The sequence below is a fragment of the Alnus glutinosa genome, chromosome 8 (assembly GCF_958979055.1).
Source record: "Alnus glutinosa chromosome 8, dhAlnGlut1.1, whole genome shotgun sequence".
NCBI lineage: Eukaryota > Viridiplantae > Streptophyta > Magnoliopsida > Fagales > Betulaceae > Alnus > Alnus glutinosa.
The window spans coordinates 20019138-20037979 of NC_084893.1; the positions used below are offsets into that span (position 1 = coordinate 20019138).

Genomic DNA, 18842 nt, shown 5'->3' on the forward strand with positions numbered 1-18842 from the left:
AACGAAATATCAAAATGCGGAATATACATGAGATAGATATTTTGACACATCTTTCTATACCATGATAAGCAGCACCGAGATGATTTATTTCCATTTTAGGCAACACATCATGTTTGTTTCTCCAAGGAAAGTCAGTACCGACCTGTAATATATATTTTCTCTTCTCTTGAAAACGTGGAGTGTTGCGGCGCCTTTGACAAAACCAAACCCACGTACGTTATTTCCTTTCGCATCAGGCTTTGACCAACTGCCAATGGGAGAATCACACATGATTTCCTTCCTAAGAAGCAAGCAGCACCGAAAGAATACCCTAGGATTTGTATTCTATATATGTTTCTCTTTTTTCTCTTGTAAATGTGTGTCTGTGTGGGGGGGGGGGGGGGGGGGGTAAAGGTGAAAATCCCCTCTTTGTACATAGCGGCATCTGGGTTTTTTTGCTTTTATTTTCCTACAACTTTTTCTCTTTGTAAGTCTTTTATTTTTATGCTCTTAATAAAAGTTAGTATTTTGTTTTTACCCATGAGAGTCTAATTCTTCCACTAAGGTTGTAAATGAAGCCTCGCCATTGATTAGATTTCATATTTTCATGCTTTGTTTGTATAATCCGAATGTGTGTTTATTTCAATTTAATTAAAGGATTACACTTTTAATTAATTGTTTCAATTAATATATGTGTAAACGTTGGATATTCAATGTGTTTCTTCCAATGGATACATTGAATCTTTTGATTTAATTTGGATATCCATTGTAATTTATTAATCAAACGGATACATTGGATGATTTTGACTTAAATTAGATATTTATTGTGATTTGTAGAAATGATGGATTCATTAAATCTTTCAATAGGTAGTTTTATGAAAATTAGAACATGCATAAGATGTATGAACAAACATGAGAATATGTGCTTTGATTTGGGGAGGTGGATTCTGAAAACCTTAGTGCTTTTTATTAATTGTTCTTATTCAAATTTGTTTAGTATATTATTTTGCATAGGAAAAATCCCAAAATTCAGAACTAGGTTAAAATAGGATTAGTTTAAATAGAGATTAATTTTCGCAACACAATTCCTTGTGGATTCGACATCGCACTTGCACATACACTATATTGCAAACGATTCATGCGCTTGCGAGTAATTTAAAACTTACAACAACCGCTATAGAAAAACTAGCATTTTATGATATTTTTTAAAGGACACTATTCACAAAAAAAAAAAAAAAAAAAAGTGAAAATGGTCGCCAATCAGTTGGTGTCCTTTATTTCACAGCGTTTTCGTGTAGCCGTGATACCACCTGCCTAGACTTTTTTCCTACGACGTTTCTACCTTAAGCGTCATAAATTTATGTAGTTTCAATGTGAAACGACGTAGATATGTTCCTGTCCTTTACACATAAACGTCATTAAAAATAATGTTTTTTCCTGTGTACATGACATTTTTTTGTCATGCTTACACAATAAATGTCATTATTTTGTGACGCCTACTATATAAAGGACATTAAAGTTCTATAATGTTTGCTGTATAAACGTCATGAAATTATGTCATTTATGCAGTAAACGTCATAAACATTCCACATACAGTTTGCATCGTTTTATTGGTAAACGACACCATCTTTCTTTTTTAAAAAATAGGGTATATATTAAAAAAAGAAAGAGAAAAAGGTCGCCAATCAGTTGGTGTCCTTTATTTTACGGCGTTTTCATCTAGCCGTTATACCACCTGCCTAGATTTTTTTCCTACGACGTTTCTGCGTCATAAATTTATGTCGTTTCAATGTGAAACGACGTAGATATGTTCCTATCCTTTACACATAAACGTCATTAAAAATAATGTTTTTTCCTATGTAAATGACACATTTTTTTGTCATGCTTACACAATAAATGTCATTATTTTGTGACACCTACTATATAAAGGACATTAAAGTTTTATAATGTTTACTGTATAAATGTCATGAAATTATGTCGTTTATACAGTAAACGTCATAAACATTCCACATACAGTCTGCATTGTTTAATTGGTAAACAACGCCATTTTTCTTTTTTAAAAAATAGGGTATATATTATATTCCCCCACCCCCTTTTAATTTGTTTTCACCTCATAAAATATATACAAAATAACTTACTCAAAAGTAGAATCATATGGCCAAAATAATATCATTAGATGCCAACAAATACATTCAAACAACGTTTTCAACTAAATTCAAAACAAAAGCATACACAATTTTCTATATGCTACTGAAATTACTGATGAGTGCCAAATATTGTATATTCCGACCCCTTAATTCACATTTGTTAAACCTTTAGCTTTGTTATTTTTTAATGTTTTTGGTTAGTTTTTGTATTTTGGTATTTTCCAGATCATGGAGAGAAAACAGTAGTTTTAAAGAGAAAAAATGCAAATTTTGGAAGTCAAAATCGAATTGGATTAAATTTCAGGTTCTGCATAAGTAATAGTATTTTGAGCATAATTTCCAGCTCAAGTATCAGATTGAAGTGAAATTAGCGGCGTTGGAAAGCTAATTAAAAATGATACAAATCATTATGAAATATAATTTTCCTAATTCGAACATCTGCTATGTCATAAATGCCCCGAAATATAAAAGCGCGAATTTCCTTGTTCCTGATGGCTGCAGACACTCTAAACCCTAGCATTATTTTCTCTTATTTGGGTTTTTGAGGGGTAAAGGTGCAATTTTTAAAATATGGCCCTAAACCCTAGTGTTCTTTTTGTAAAAGTTGGGTTTAACCTAATCTTCAGCTATAAATACCCCCTGCTAGGCACCACTTAGGACACATCCCAACATTGTCCATAGCAGCTGCTGGGTTCTTTGGCTTCTATTCCTTGTAAGTTTTTATTTTTCTGTTCTTAATAAAGTTTAGTATTTTCTTTTTAGTGATGAGTAGCTAATTTTTCAACTAAGTTTGAGAATGAAACCTCACCTTTGAAGAGCAACAATATTTTCATGAGAGTTTATACTATTTGATTTTATTGGGTTTAATATTTCCAATGTTTTACTTCTTTTTAATTATTGAGATGATTTTTTGGATATCTATTGTAATTTCCGGATACATGTGATGATTTGAGAATAGTCTTATTTAATTGATTGCTTGGATTTTTCATTTATCAAAACATTGGATATTCATTGTGTTTCGTTCTACGGATACATTTGATGATTTGGTTTAAACCGGATATCTTTTGTGATTTGTGCAAAGAACAAATTCATTGAATGATTTAATTAATTTTTGAAGCATAGTAAAACATACATAGGATTTGTACGGTGAGAACTTCGAATATGTATTGACGAATATAAGAATATGTTGTTGTGATTTGGTGGTGTGGATTCTAAAACCTTAGAACATTTTCTTTTGTTGTATTTTATTTTAATCATAAAACCCCGAAAAATTGGAACTAGGTTAAAATAGAATTAGTTTAAATAGAAATTAATTTTTGCAACACAATTCCTTGTAGATACGATCTCGCACTTGCACATACACTATATTGCAAACGATTCGTGCGCTTGCAAGTATTAAAATTTGCACATCAATTACCATTGTTTCAAAATAAGCAAACACCTAAGCAACTCATGATAGTAGCATTGCTTCCTTTATTACAAAAAAAAAAAATAATAATAAATAAATAAATAAATAAACCTAAAAGAAAACCCCAAACATCATAATGTTCCGCTTGACGTCTTGTTGTATATCAATCTTATTCTGCACCAATGAAATTCAAAAGTTGCTCTAAATCCTACAATCGGAGGAAAAAAAAAATGTTAGGGTCATCCATAGCAATCACATAAATCATTAGTCAAAACAATAAGTCTTGCTAAGTTAAAAGAGGGAAAAATATCTCAAATAAAGTGAACAATAGAGAAAATAATATTGGTTATGTTAGCACAAGAATACTATTTGTGTCAAAATGGACTGAATAATAATTGGAATAGTAGTGGAAGCAAGAGAGAGAAAAGAGCCAGAGAATTTACGTGATTCAGCCTATGACTTACGTCCACAGAGTAAAGCCTAAAGGGCTACATTTTGCTCTTATTAACTTCTGTCTACAATACAAAGGGCCTTATTTATAGGGTTTAGAGTAAATACTAATATGGTAATCAAATCCCCATGATTTCATTACAATTAACCCATAAATAGAGAATATTACAATATCAACCAAATAAGGAATATGTGAAAAATATAAAATATTAGTCATATATTCTAACATCCCCCTTCAAACTCAAGATGGAAGATTCTGAAATCTTGAATTTGATTCTTCTTCTTTCTCTGAACAGGGAATACTTCCCCTAAACAACCAAGAGCAATGAAAACCTTGATTGGGAACTACTCCCCTTGAAAACCTGGAATCACCAATCAGAATCGGATCATACCCAGAACCACCAAATGGAATCGGCTACCACCCAGAACCTGAAAACCTGGAATCACCAATCAGAACCGGATCATACCCAGAATCACCGATAGGAATCGGCTACTACCCAAAATCGGCCGCTCACATAGAATCGACCACACCAAAGGGACTCATTTTGAACTTGACCACACCAATGCACCCAGGGATTCCACTATCGTGGAATGACACCACACTGAAAGGGACTCATTCTGAACTTGCCCAAGCCAACGCACCAAAGGATTCCATGACCATGGAATGATACCACACCAAGGATTCCACGCTCACCGCTAAATGACACCACATCAAGGGCCCGCATGAATCAGCCGACCACACAAAAAAGAGGAGCACCCACCGGAAACCTACTATCTAATTCACCCAAAATACTGCTTCAGAACTTTTTTTGTTTTTTTTTTTTAAAAAAAAAAAATCAACTCTAGGAGAAAGCACTGCACCTCACCATGTCACAAGCACGCACAAGCACCCACACGAATAGCAGCCAAACATCTTCACGTCACAAGCAACTACAATATTCCATGAGTAATGATAGGCAGGGGACGTTTAAACGTCCCCTGCCCGTCATTTCTTACGTGGAAAGGGACTTTTAACCAAAAAAAAAAAATCTATAAACCCATCGAAATTTTGGATTCAGATCCACGGAATTGCCATAGTCATTGTTTCTAAAATGTAAGCCAACAATTTAAATCAACGGTTCAAAATAGCCATCCGGAATAATGACACCTCAGCGATCCGCATGAAACAAAAATCACCAAATAACTAAAAAAACAATCCAAACAGATGGTCCTCTCCATCTCCCTTTCTCTCTTAGATTTGTACTATGGATTTTCAGTTTAGGTGAAAATTTAGGGTTTTACTTTAGTTGTTTTTTAGGGTTTTCTTGGCAAGAACTGAATGGGCAATTGTTGTGAATTTCTTGGTTTATTGGTGGAATAACCGAATGAGGGATTTGTAGTGTTTTGGTTCTGTGAATTCCATTGTATATTTAGGTTTGCATAAATTGGTTGGGTGTTTATCGTTCTTTGATGATGCTTTCTTGAATTTTGTTGGTGGTGCTCGGTTGGTGTGGATTTGTAATTGTGATTGATGATTTTAGTTAGGTTATTAGAACTTTATATGGTGGCTGGATCGATTGAGTTGTTCTCTTGGGGTTTTGATTATTGAATATGTTAGTCTATGATTAATGCTCTATTAATAGGTTTTTAATGTTTGATTGGAGAATGATTCTAATGGGTATTTTGATGGAAATCTGAATTTGGCTTTAGGACTTGTAAATTGGGTGATGATGTTGGTTTATAATTTATTATTAGAGATTGAATTTAATTGTTGGATTGTTGGTTGGATTTGTGTTGAATGTTTATTGCTAATTGAAAATGGTTGAAAGGTTTGATGAGTCTCTTGTGGTGGCCATGTATTGAGAGAGAGTTTAATGGGTGTTCTTGATAGGATTCAAATCTGAATTTTTGGATTGATAATTTGATGATGTTAGTTTATGATTAATTGTTAAGGATTAAGTTTAATGCTTGTGATGGATTTATGGATTTAGTTTTATGTGGTGTCTAATGTTTGTGGTTGATCCTTGGTAGTCCTTAATGGTTATGGCCCATTGTATGTAAAGGAGGGGTTTTGATTGATCTTGATGTAAGGCTATGGATATTGTAGGTTTGGTGGTAGGAGAATCTTCGCTTGTTGTTTGAATAGAGATTGTAATGATGGTGATTGGTATTCTATGGATTCTAAGGGGCTGTTTTGGTAAGCTAATTGGTTAGGAATAAGGTTTGATTAATCGCTATTAGGGTTGTTAGTATTAAAATGCAAGAATGAATGATGTTAGGCTTGGGTATTCACTTCGAGCCTTGGGGTAGGATAAGTTAAACATGAGATGGATTTAAAGTCTAAGTGAAATGCTTAGTTTTGAGGACGATGTATAAGCTTTATTAAACAAATGTATATTCAATATGAGATTATAGCCTAACTTAATTAGAGTTATTAAATTAGTATGTTAAACAAGACTAATGTTCTATAATCTAAACTACCTAGATGGTTAACATAGATAATGAGGTGCAACAATAATAAGTAAGCTAGTGAATATAATAAATACATCTCGCATTGATAAACAAGACATAATGTGGACCTAAACTAAATGATAACTTAATAATAGTTTAAGATTGTTAACTAGACTTAGAAGCGAGTAACACGACGTGTGAGCACGCAGGTAGTTTTACGGTCATAGAATGAGTCCTATAGCATAGTCTAACGTTATAATGTTTGCAGGATAGTGTCCGGATTGGAGACTTCAATTGATTCTCCAATGTAGAGTCCAAGTGACTAGAATCCGAGGGGATGTTCAAGTCAAGAGTCTAATGCAGCCAGGTGATATTTTACTCACTGAGAAACTATTATTTTTATATATTATAGAATTGCAAAATATATATGTTGTTTCATAAATCCGAACCAACTGCATGTTGAATATATCTGTTTTGTTTGATTTGAGTACTTTAGAGTATGTTCAAATATATCAAGGATAGTTTCAAAGTAAAGTATAGTGTGATGCATGTTTTGGGTGAAAATATTAAAATGTTTAGAAAAGTATGATTTATCTATATGATACAGTAAGACAATATTTACTAGTCAAGCAAAGAGCATAGAGCATGTAGCATAGAGCATAGAGCATAAGCATACAGTAACCCAGTAATAATCCAACAGCAGCCCAGTAATAGCTCAGTTCAGCAGTTTAACAGCAGCACATCAGCATGCATAGCATACATAGCATGGTTTAAATTGTGTGATGATTTCATGATATATAATATTGTAGTTTTTATGCTAGACGTATTAGTAGGCCTAAGAGTTTTAATGGCAAAAGAGCTTATGTATACTGCTATCGTCTAGTTGCATGATTTTAGAACATTGTGCTTGGATGAATGGGAATATTGTCATGGTTCGGTATGAGTAATACAGTGTCCTAGGAGTAGGTAGATGAATTGTCGTGGCACATCAGTAAGAAGTGCTTGGATACCCGAGTTTTACTCTTGTAACCGCATGGACAACTATGTGCTCGACATGAAGTTGTAATGCCCTAGGATTTGGTGTTAACCATATTCAAAAAATGATAGTAAGCTTGTACTAAAGGGGGAGATGGCATGTTTTAAGCTTGGTGTACTTTGGTGTGACGCTATTGGTTGGGATATCAGTGTGACTTGGGAGTAGGTAGATGGATTGTCGTGGTACATCAGTAAGAAGTGCTTGGATATTAGAGTCTTACTTTAATAACCGCATGGACAACTATGTGCTTTGACATGAAGTTGTAATGCCCTGAGGCACGGTGATATCACAGTTAATAACGTTAGATCTCTGTACATTTAAGCTACCAACATAAAAATATTATTGTAGGTGGGTGTATACGTAGTTGCTTCCAAGCCAATGGAACTCCTACGTATGGGACCAACTACATAGTATATTTTAAATGTTTTTCAGATAATTGGTGTTTGCTATATCAGCTATGGGGGTTTTTCAAACAAAATTTTATATATTGGTAGCTATTATAGTATACGCGAGACTAAAAAGAAAAGTTGGGTTATTGCGAGAACTCAGTTAGTTTAATATCACTGAGACCTCGGTATTATATACTGAGGCGGTGAACTCATCGTTTCACCTATATGGATGTGGCAAACCCCCTCAACCGTATAGATGATGTCTCTTTGACTGTAGGTACTAGGGTCATAGTTGATGAGGTCGTAGATGTGCATTTGGGATATTATGACCAGAGCTCGCTGCGATGGTCGTAATTTCGGGACCATGGGCGTCCTCAGTTTTATAGGTTTTGTTGTGGCTAGTGACGCCTGTGTCACTTGTTATTGTATAAAGTCATTTATGTCATGTATTTATATTGAGGAAATACTTAAACACATAGATGTAAAATGACTCTTCTTGTTATTAATTTCTGATAGATGTTTATGATATGATTTCCTCTATTAGGTTTATGTTTGCCATTGGATGGTAGTTAGATGTTGTACTCTAATTTACCAGGTACATATTATGGGGTATGTACCATATGTTGGCTTTGTGACACATCGTCATGCCACTGTGAGGATCCATTTGCAGTTTAAGAGATTAATGATTAAGCAAATGATTTGTAAAAAAAAAAAAATTGGTCGTCATAGTTGCCCTAGTGTCTGGACGGTTGCACTTCGGCTGCACGTAATTAACATAATAAGGCTTTGAGCGTCCGGACTCTGAAGGCTGATTTTCAGACGGTTGAACTGGTGCATGAAATTTCCATATATGAGACTTGATTGTCCGAACCATGAAGACTGACGTCTGGACAGTTGAACTTTGTATGCACGACTTACCTTATGGAGGACATCATCTAGATGGGATCACACATCGTCCGAACGGTTGTAGTTGTCTTCCCATAACTGTGTCTTGAGGCAGAAACCCTAATGCTTGTCAAACACTGAATGGCGCCGGACGGTATAGTCATGTCGTTTGGACGGATTCACTGGAACACTGGGATCTTCTTGAACTCTAAAGAGCGTCAAGACAATTTGCCATTACGTCTAGACAGATGCAACCTTGAACTGTTCAAAGCTTCTAGAACTGATGGGCATTCGGACGGATGTTGCTGACTGATGAGCGTTTGGACGGATGTAAGGAAACTGAACTGACTGATTTGAATTTTGCACAGAGTCTTCTTGAAGCTCATAACTGAAGTATAGACTCAAAATAAAATATCATCCCCCTGAAAGCATCAACATTATATACAAGTGATTTTGTCCAACAAAATGTAGCCAACACAACAACTAACAATTATCCCTACTTGCCATCACTGTGGTGTTATTGGTCATATCCGGCCTAATTGCTTTCAGATACGTTCTCAGAAACCTTGGGATAAACTACATGTGCCAAGGAAAGATGAACCTGGTATTGAGAGCCAACTTAAGAATTTAAGTGATCAGGTAAAACTCATTTGTGAAATGTTAGGAAGCCTGATGAGTGCCCAATATTGAATTATTAAACCAACTAATTTACATTAGTTAATTCTTTAATTGTATCTTAATATAATGTTTTGTGTTAGATTTGTGTTCTTACTATTTTATAGGTTGCTAAATAAAAACAGTAGCTTTTAGGTGAAAAATGAAAAGTTTGGAAGAAATCACACTTTGAGAAGACCTAGATGATTTGATTATATTTAACCAAGTCAATGAAATGATTAAATCGGAATTTCTCTAATTGGAATCAAAATCGGATTGGATTAAATTTCAGATTCTGCATATGTCATAGTATTTTGGCTATAACTTTATGTTAAAGTATTGGATTAAGGTGAAACTAGTTGCATTGAAAAGCTAACTCAAAATAAAACAAATCACTATAAAAATAGGATTTTCCTAATTCGAAATTCTACTATGCCAAAAGTGGGATGAATCCTATTCCGATTTGGACTAGGATTGTTTTCAAATTAGACTAGGAGATTGAAGTATGATTTTTCAGGAATTTCTGGAGCTTCTACGGTTTGTTTACTCCTTATAAATAGACTGATAAGCCTCAAGAAAAAGATGGGAGGGGGGGGGGGGGGGGGGGAAGCTAGATACCATAAATATTTCTTTTTAGTTTAGTTTTTCTTTAGGGTAGGTTTTATTTTCAATTGTCATGTGTAGCTAGATTTTCAACTAAGGTTGAGGATGGAGCCTCACCATTGAAGAGCAACAATATTTTCGTATAAGTTTATACTATCCAATTTTATGAGTTTTTGATTTCTAATTGTTCTACTTAAATTCAGTTATTGAGATGATTCTTGGATATCTATTGTGATTTACGGATACATGTGATAATTTGAGATATTTTCATTTGATTGCTTGAGTTTTTATTTATTAAAACGTTGGATATTCATTATGTTTCGTTCTACGGATACATTTAATGATTTGGTTTAAACCGGATATCTTTTGTGATTTGTGTAAAGAACAGATTCATTGAATGATTTAATGATTTTTTTAAGCATAGTAGAACATACATAAGATTTGTATGGTGAGAACTTTGGATGTATATTGATGAACATGAACATGTGAATATGTTGCTATGATTTGGTGGGTGTGGATTCCAAAACCTTAGTATCATTTCTTTTGTTTTATTTTACTTTATTTAGTTTATGTTTGCTTTTTTTATCAAAAAAAAAAACAAAACAATTTCTCAATCTTTTGGAACTAGGTTAAGATTTTATTAACTTAGAAACAAAATTGTCTTTCAAAAAACACAATTCCCTGTGGGATCGACCTCGCACTTGCAATCTATTAACTACAAACGATTCGTGCACTTGGGAGTACAATTAAAATTCATATCAAGTTTTGGGTGACGTTACCGGGAAGTTGTTTGTTTTTTTTTAAAACAATTGATTTCTAAATTGATTTTATCTTTCTACTAGTTATAATTATGATTAGTTTTTATTTGCAATTTGTTTTTGTTATTCCTGTTTCTTCAAAGAAAAAAAAAAAGATTTTTTCTTTTCTTTGTTTTGCTTCTTTCTTTTTTTTTTTCTTTCATTTATTTATTTATTTTTTTTTTAAAAAAATGGTTGATGTTTTATATGGGATATTTGCATGTTTAAAAGTGAGAGTGAAGCATGAGTTTTTCTTATGATAATTATAACAATTTTTCTGCACAAGATGATTTGCCTAGTGGTAGGACATCTGCTCCTACCAACTACACTCACAATTTTTACCCTCATAAACCATGTTCATATTGTTTCAATCCTTATCATCATGTTAGTGATTGTCCAGCATCTAGACAATTTTCTAATTTATGAATAAATGAACACAAATTTCTCCAACCTGAGGTTTGATTCAAATTCCAATTTTACAACTCGGATTAGAGCAACCATTCTAATTTCTCGTGGCAAGCTCAAGCCACGGGAAATTACGCTCCCCAATACCATGAACTACACCATATTGAATATCTACAGCTCGATCACCAATCTTCCAATCCTTCATCCTACAATTATCCGGAACCACAGTCATCATTGGAAGACACTCTCAAAGCATTCATACAGGAAAGCAGCCAGGCTATACAAGAGCTTAAGAACGCCATTATGAGCAATACCCAGAATCTACAAGAGCTTAAGCAATTCATACAACAAGCTTTTGCCAAGATAGAAGAACATATCGATTAGAAGAAGTAGAGCTTCAAACTCAGCTGATGGCTCAAGGGCACTACATGATTGATGAGGATGATGCTAGCCATTCTTGTCAGCTATCCCTGACACCACAAGACTCGAGAGTAAGGAAATTGTGGATAACAATGAGGAAGAAGAAAAAGATGAGCAATTGAGCATAAAGAGCAAGTTGAGCATGAAGAGATAATTGAGCCCTTAGCAGATACAAGTTTGTCCAATGACAAGGAAGTGAGTATTGAAACTCATTCCTTCATCATTTTCCCTCTTGAGACACATCATGAATCCAAAGTTTCAATTCTACAATGTCGCAAAGAGCCATCGTATGCCAAGATTCTCAAGGATTTATGCAGACAAGCGCATAAATCTAGGAATCATCGTCCTAAGAAAATATTTTCAAGTAAGCAAGTTGGTTACCTAAGATGGCAAAACATCCTCCTAGAGTGCTATCAAATTTTAAAGAAGAAATGGTGGAAGGTATGGGTTGGACATCCAAATGATCGGGGAAGGCATGGTAGTTTTTTTTTTTTTTTTTTTCCGCATTTAATTTTTGGGATTTTTTTCCTTTTTCATTTTATTTCTTGTTATTTTATTATTGTTTCTGACAGCAATTAGCCTTTTGATGTTTGTTTCTATAAGAAAATATTGCTGTTAGTTTTGTTGACAGGTGTTTTAGTATCTAAGTTTGGGGGACACCCTGGCCTTTTTAATTCCTTGATGTTTCCCTACTTCTGGTAATGTATTTCTATACTACACATTCAGAGCAATGTGTAATTCAAGTTTGGGGGTATAGAAAATACTCTGTCTATTTGTTTGTTTGTTTATTTGTCTTTTTGATCTATTTTTTTTTTTTTTTTCAAAATAGTGTTATGTTGTTGATTGAGCATGATTACATCACAACAGTGGTTTGTATGTCATTAGTTTGTTTAACATGTTGAATAGTGCATGTTAATAAAAATCTGAATCTTTTGACTTATCTGTTGGACTAGAGAGACTTCAATTGTTTGAATTATTTATCACAAGCACATTAGCATTGGTTCTGTGAGGTATGAGATTTGAATTGAGGAATGTGCGTCTTAAGATTTGTAGGATGATTTATTGAAGAAACCTTGGCTTAAATCCAAAAGAAAAAAAAAAAAAAAACAATAATATCATGAGTTTGAGTTCTTATTGAGTAATTGAGCCTCTTGTACTAAGCATTGAGTGTTCACGTAAAAAGATGAGAAATTCAATTTGGTTGATCGTATAGCTACTTTGATTTCGTAGCCTTTTTTACTTGAATAATTAAGCCCTTAGGGATGTTTCTACATCTAGTGCCCTAAAACCATATGGTTTGGGAGTCATTAGCCTAACACTCGTTACATAGGTCAATTAGAAAGCTTAAGGGAGTCAGGCATTGCACAACCTACACAAAAAAAAAAAAAAAAAAAAAAAAAAAACTTTTTTATTTAAGCCTTGATTGTTTTCATTTGATGATTCCAATAAATTTTGGGGTACACAAACTTTGAGAAAAATTGAAACCTCATGAGTTTATGTTAATTATCTCGCTTTTCACTCATTTGGGCATTAGTTGTCTCAATTTTTCAGTTATTAGTTAAATGATTTTTGATGTCCTGATGATGTGATTGTGATGTTCATCTTGTTAAACCTACTCATGATATCTGAACCATGTGTTTGTGTGGAAGTCTTTGTGTGACAATGAAAATTAAATAGACTTCTAATTTTAACAAGTGTGTGTGACCAGTGTGCAACAAAATATTAAATGCAGAATTAAAGGAGACAAATAGTTTGTTGACAAAGTGGAAACTCAATTAAGAGAAAAACCACTCCGGGGCAGCCAAACCCAGGATATCCACTATTCAGAAGACAAAGCTAGTTACAAAGTAGTAGCACTCACATACCCTTGATGCAGTGGTCATACCTTGAACTCTAACGTGTAACCCAACACGATCGCCTCCCAACTAGGTCTTCTACCTGAAAGGGTCTTCAATGGAATCCTTTACCTTAAGGCCAACCTCTAAGATAGACTTTAAATTAACGCAGCAACATCAGACACAACAACAGCTTAAGAGAGACTAACTCAGCATAATAACTCTACAATATAACTCTCTAAGCACTAAGGAATTTAATATCGAATTCTTGCAGTTCTCAAGCCTAGGGACCTCTATTTATAGGCTGTAGGTTCAAATGAGTGTCTGGCTTGATAAACCTAGGCACCTTCCGAATGGTGGACATAAGGCGTTCAGACTGACAACTGTGTGATCGGCTCTCCAAAATTTTGTTGAAATTCTTTCTTGATTTGAGCCTCGTCCAGACGGTGTTGCCCAGCCGTTCGAACTGTCGCACTTCAGCTGCACGCAATTTCCATATTAAAGCTTTGCGCGTCTGAACCAAAGGAATGGTCGTTTGGACGGTTGATTTGATGCACACAATTTCCATCTATGTAGCTTGCACGTCCAGACCATGAATGCTGTCTTCCGGACGTATGAATTTTGAATGCGTAACTTGCCTTATGGATGAACGTGTTTGGACGAGAATCCACATCGTCTGGACAGTTGCAGAGATCTTCCCATATCTGTGTTTTGGAAGGAAATCACATAGCTGGTCGAACACTGAGTGTTGTCTGGATGTGCTGCTGAAACGTCCAGACGGATGCAAGCTGGAACAGTTCGAAGCTTCTCGACACAGAGGAAGGTCCAGATGGAAAGCTCTCGTCGTCTGGACGGATGATGCTTTGGACAGTTGGACGTTTGGATAGTATATCATGTCGTCCGGACGGCTACAAGGGATCCGATTTCTCTGGCTTGTAGACTGTGTAGAATCTTCTAGAAGAACTCTGAATAGCTGAATCCCTGTTTAAATGCATCATTACAAAGAAATGATTTTGTCCAATAGAATGTAGCTAATTACAAACTAACGGACAATAACATAGTGCTTTAAAATGTTTGTGGGTATCATTCCTAGCAAACCCACACGAGACTTTATTCGTCCACTAAGGAGTCTTAAGGGTTTAAAATGCTTGTTGCATATGTTAAATGCAGTTGTCTCTCCCACGAAAGAGGATTTATGTTTCATGCTTTCATTTTTTTTTTTTCTAAGGAACTAGCAAAATGTAAGTTTTGGAGTATTTGATGAGTGCCCAATATTGAATTATTAAACCCCTTAATTTTCATTAGTTAATTCTTTAGCTGTATCTTAATCTAATGTTTTGTGTTAGATTTGTGTTTTTAGTGTTTTGTAGGTTGCTAATTAAAAATGACAACTTTAAGGTGAAAAAAACAAAGATTGGAAGAAATTACACTTTGAGAAGACCTAGATGATGTGGTTATATTAAACCAAGTCAATGAAAGGATTAAATTGGAATTTCTCTAATTAGAGTCAAATTCGGATTGGATTAAATTTTAGATTCTGCATATGTCATAGTATTTTTATCATAACTTTCTGCTCAAGTCTCAGATTAAGGTGAAATTAGTTGAAATAGAAAGACAACTCAAAATAGTACAAATTATTGTGAAATATAATTTTCCTAATTTGGATGTCTGCAATGCCAAAAGTGTCCTGCAATATAAGAACGCAAATCTGGATGAATCCTATTCTAATTTGTACTAGGATTGCTTCCAAATTTAACTAGGAGATTGAGGCCTTGTTTGATTGAATACAGAACAGTACTGTTCATGCGTTTTTTTTTTTAATTTTTTTTATATTTTTTACCAGCAATCAACATCAAAACATTATCATTTTTTTCATTTTTTATATCACATCAATAATTTTTTATTACTATTCAAATAAAAAAATTCACTACAATACAAATTTTTTTTTACTTTTTTATACAAATTCTTTTTATTTTATATCACATCATTACTTTTTACTAATTTCAAAACTAACAACCCACTACTCTATTCTGTTCTGTTCTGTACATGTATTTATCAAACAAGGCCTGAAGTATGATTTTTATAAGATTTCTAGGGTTTCTAGGGTTTGTTTGCTCCCTATAAATAGATTGATAAGCCTCAAGAAAATGGGGGATGGGGGGGGGGGGGGGGAGCTAGATACCATAAATATTTCTTTTTAGTTTAGTTTTTTTTTAGGGTAGGTTTTATTTTCAATAGTCATGTGTAGCTAGATTTTCAACTAAGGTTGAGAATGAAGCCTCACCATTGAAGAGTAACAATATTTTCATGTAAGTTTATACTATCCGATTTTATAAGTTTTTGATTTCTAATTATTCTACTTCAATTCAGTTATTGAGATGATTTTTGGATATCTATTGTGATTTACGGATATATGTGATAATTTAAGATAGTTTCATTTGATTGCCTGGGTTTTTATTTATCAAAACGTTGGATATTCATTATGTTTCGTTCTACGGATACGTTTGATGATTTGGTTTAAACCGGATATCTTTTGTGATTTATGCAAAGAACAGATTCATTGAATGATTTAATGATTTTTTGAAGCATAGTAGAACATACATAAGATTTATATGGTGAGAACTTTGGATGTATATTGATGAACATGAGAATATGTTGCTATGATTTGGTGGGTGTGGATTCCAAAACTTTAGTATCTTTTCTTTTGTTTTATTTTACTTTATTTAGTTTATGTTTCGTTTTTCTATCAAAAATAAAAAACAAAACAATTTCTCAATCATTTGGAACTAGGTTAAGATTTGATTAGTTTAGAAACAAAATTGTCTTTCAAAAAACACAATTCCCTATGGGATTGACCTCGCACTTGCAATCCATTAACTGCAAATGATTCGTACACTTGTGAGTACAATTAAAATTCACATCAAAGCCTTACCCCTAATGAGAAGAAATCTGTCCTGCTTAATAAAAAGAAGAATAACTCTAAACAAGTCTGGATTAAGAAAGAGGACAACTTATGTCTGGTTGCTCATACTACCTTGAAAATACTTAATATTTGTCTGTGGTATTTGGATAGTGGATGCTCTAAACATATGACAAGTGACAAGACACTTCTAAAGGATGTTCAGATGGGTAAGGGAGGAAGAATCACCTATGGGGATGGAAGTTAGTCCAAGGTCATCAGAAAAGGACTTATTGATATTCCAGGACTGGGAGCATCCTAAGAAGCCTCATATTTGGAAGGACTTAAAAGCAAATTTCTTCAACATTGGTCAATTTTGTGACAACGACCTAGTTGTTCAATTCTCCAAAAAGGAATGCAATATCTTTTACAACAATGGGAAGTGGCTAATGGGAGGAGAAGGAACTGTTGAGAACTGCTATGGCCTCCCAGGTCTTACTTCAAAGTCTCAGATAATCTATAACAAGGCAACCATTGATGATAGTGAGTTATGGCATCAAAGGCTGGGACACTTAAACTTTACAGACATGCTCAAAATTGCCAGCAAGGAGATAGTCAAAGATTTACCCAAGATGGAGAAACCTGGGAAAGGAGTGTGCGGTCCATGCCAGCTGGGAAAGCATACTCGAGTAGCTCACAGGAAAACCTTAGGTATTCTCACTTCTAGAAACTTAGAATTGCTGCATATGAATCTCATGGGTCCCGCTAGAACTGCTAGTCTAGGTGGAAGAAAGTACACATTGGTGATTGTGGATGACTATTCCTGGTTCACATGGGTTGTTCTTCTCCGGAAAAAATCTAATGCTTTTGATGCAACTCAACAATTGTTCAAGAAAATTCAGATTGAACAAAACTGCCTTTTAATGAGAATCAGATGTAATCATGGATAAGAGTTTGAGAATGCTAGATTTGAAGAATTCTGTCACTCATATGACATTCAAAAGAGTTTTCCTCCCCCATTACTCAACAGAATGGGGTTGTAGAGTAGAAGAATAGGGTTCTTCAGGATATGGCCCGAGTTATGATCCACTCAAATAATCTAGCTCAACACTTTTGGGGAGAAGCTGCCAACACTGCTTGCCACATCATTAACAAAGTCTACCTGAGGCCAAAGAGCAACAAGACTCCTTATGAGATATGGCGAGGAAAGAAGCCCACAGTCAAGTACTTCTGGATCTTTGGAAGTAAATGTTATATTCTTCGAGACAGGGAGAATCTGGGAAAATTTGATCCCAAAAGTGATGAATGGATATTCTTGGGGGTACTCCACCAACAGTCGTGCTTACAGGGTGTTTAATAAAAGAACAGAAATTGTGATGGAGTCTATCAATGTGGTAATTGATGATGAAGAAATTGAGGCATCTAGCAAGGGGGAGGACATTCGGCCTATTCCTGAAGAGCTACCTACTCCTTCAGCTGACATGGTCAAGCCATCTTCCTCAACCCAAGAAACTCTTGTCATTCCTTTAGTAGCAGAGTCTCCTCCAGATCCTTCAGTAAATGTAACATTTGGAAATAATGCCAGTGCTTTTGAAGATGAGGATGAATCCACAAATCCTCCTAAAAGGTCATTGGTCAAGCTGAATCATCCCTCCCAGCAGATCATTGGGAATCTTGAAGAAGGGTGTCGATCAAGAAAGAGAGTGATCCAGCCATCAACTGAAGTAGCCAATCAGGTATCATACAATTGCTATCCTGCACAGACTGAGCCAAAGAAGGTTGATGAAGCCCTACAAGATGAAAGTTGGATCCCTGCCATACAAGAAGAATTACATTAGTTTACCAGAAACGATGTATGAACTCTTGTTCCAAGACCTACTAAAATTACTTTTTAAATTTATTAATACGATTTCAAACAGGCCTAGCAAGTCTAACAGGACTAGCAGCCCTACTGCAGTTTCATCCCTGCAAGCAGTGACATATAAGGCTAAGGAATTTTGAAAAGGACATGTGGACCCATCAATGGCTGCCTCCCTTTGGTTGTGGAAAAATCTTGGGAGAATTATCAATGCTATTTTGGGAGAATTATCAACAAGAACACCATTGCTTAATTATAGTTTGATTTACCGCTTTAAGAAAAATCTTTGTCCTGGCTTATGTTAAAAACTTAAAAATATTTTCTTCAAACCTAAGGACGTACTCATTGACGTGAAGTACTTTTTAGTATCTGTTTGAAATTGCGTTAAATAGCTTAAAAATTAGTTTTAGTACTTCAAAAGATGTGCCAAGTACAAATTGGTCTATTTGGTAAAAAAAATTATTATAGCATTTTTTTCTTATTATCTTTCTGCTCTAAAAAACTCCTAAAATTACGTTTTGAAATAAATTTAAAAATGATGCCTTTTCAAAAAGAAAAAATAAAAATTCATACTTTTTAGATTTTTTTTTTTTCTAAAAAAATCTTATAAGCTAGCAGTGACATGACATGCATATAAGGCTAAGGAA

At 34.4% G+C, this 18842-nt stretch overlaps 1 pseudogene; it reads left to right on the forward strand.

Annotated features, from left to right (window-relative positions):
• Positions 1 to 6597: 6597 nt before the first annotated feature.
• The window catches only part of LOC133874864 (probable leucine-rich repeat receptor-like serine/threonine-protein kinase At3g14840), a 30948-nt pseudogene continuing 18703 nt past the window's right edge, over positions 6598 to 18842 (forward strand).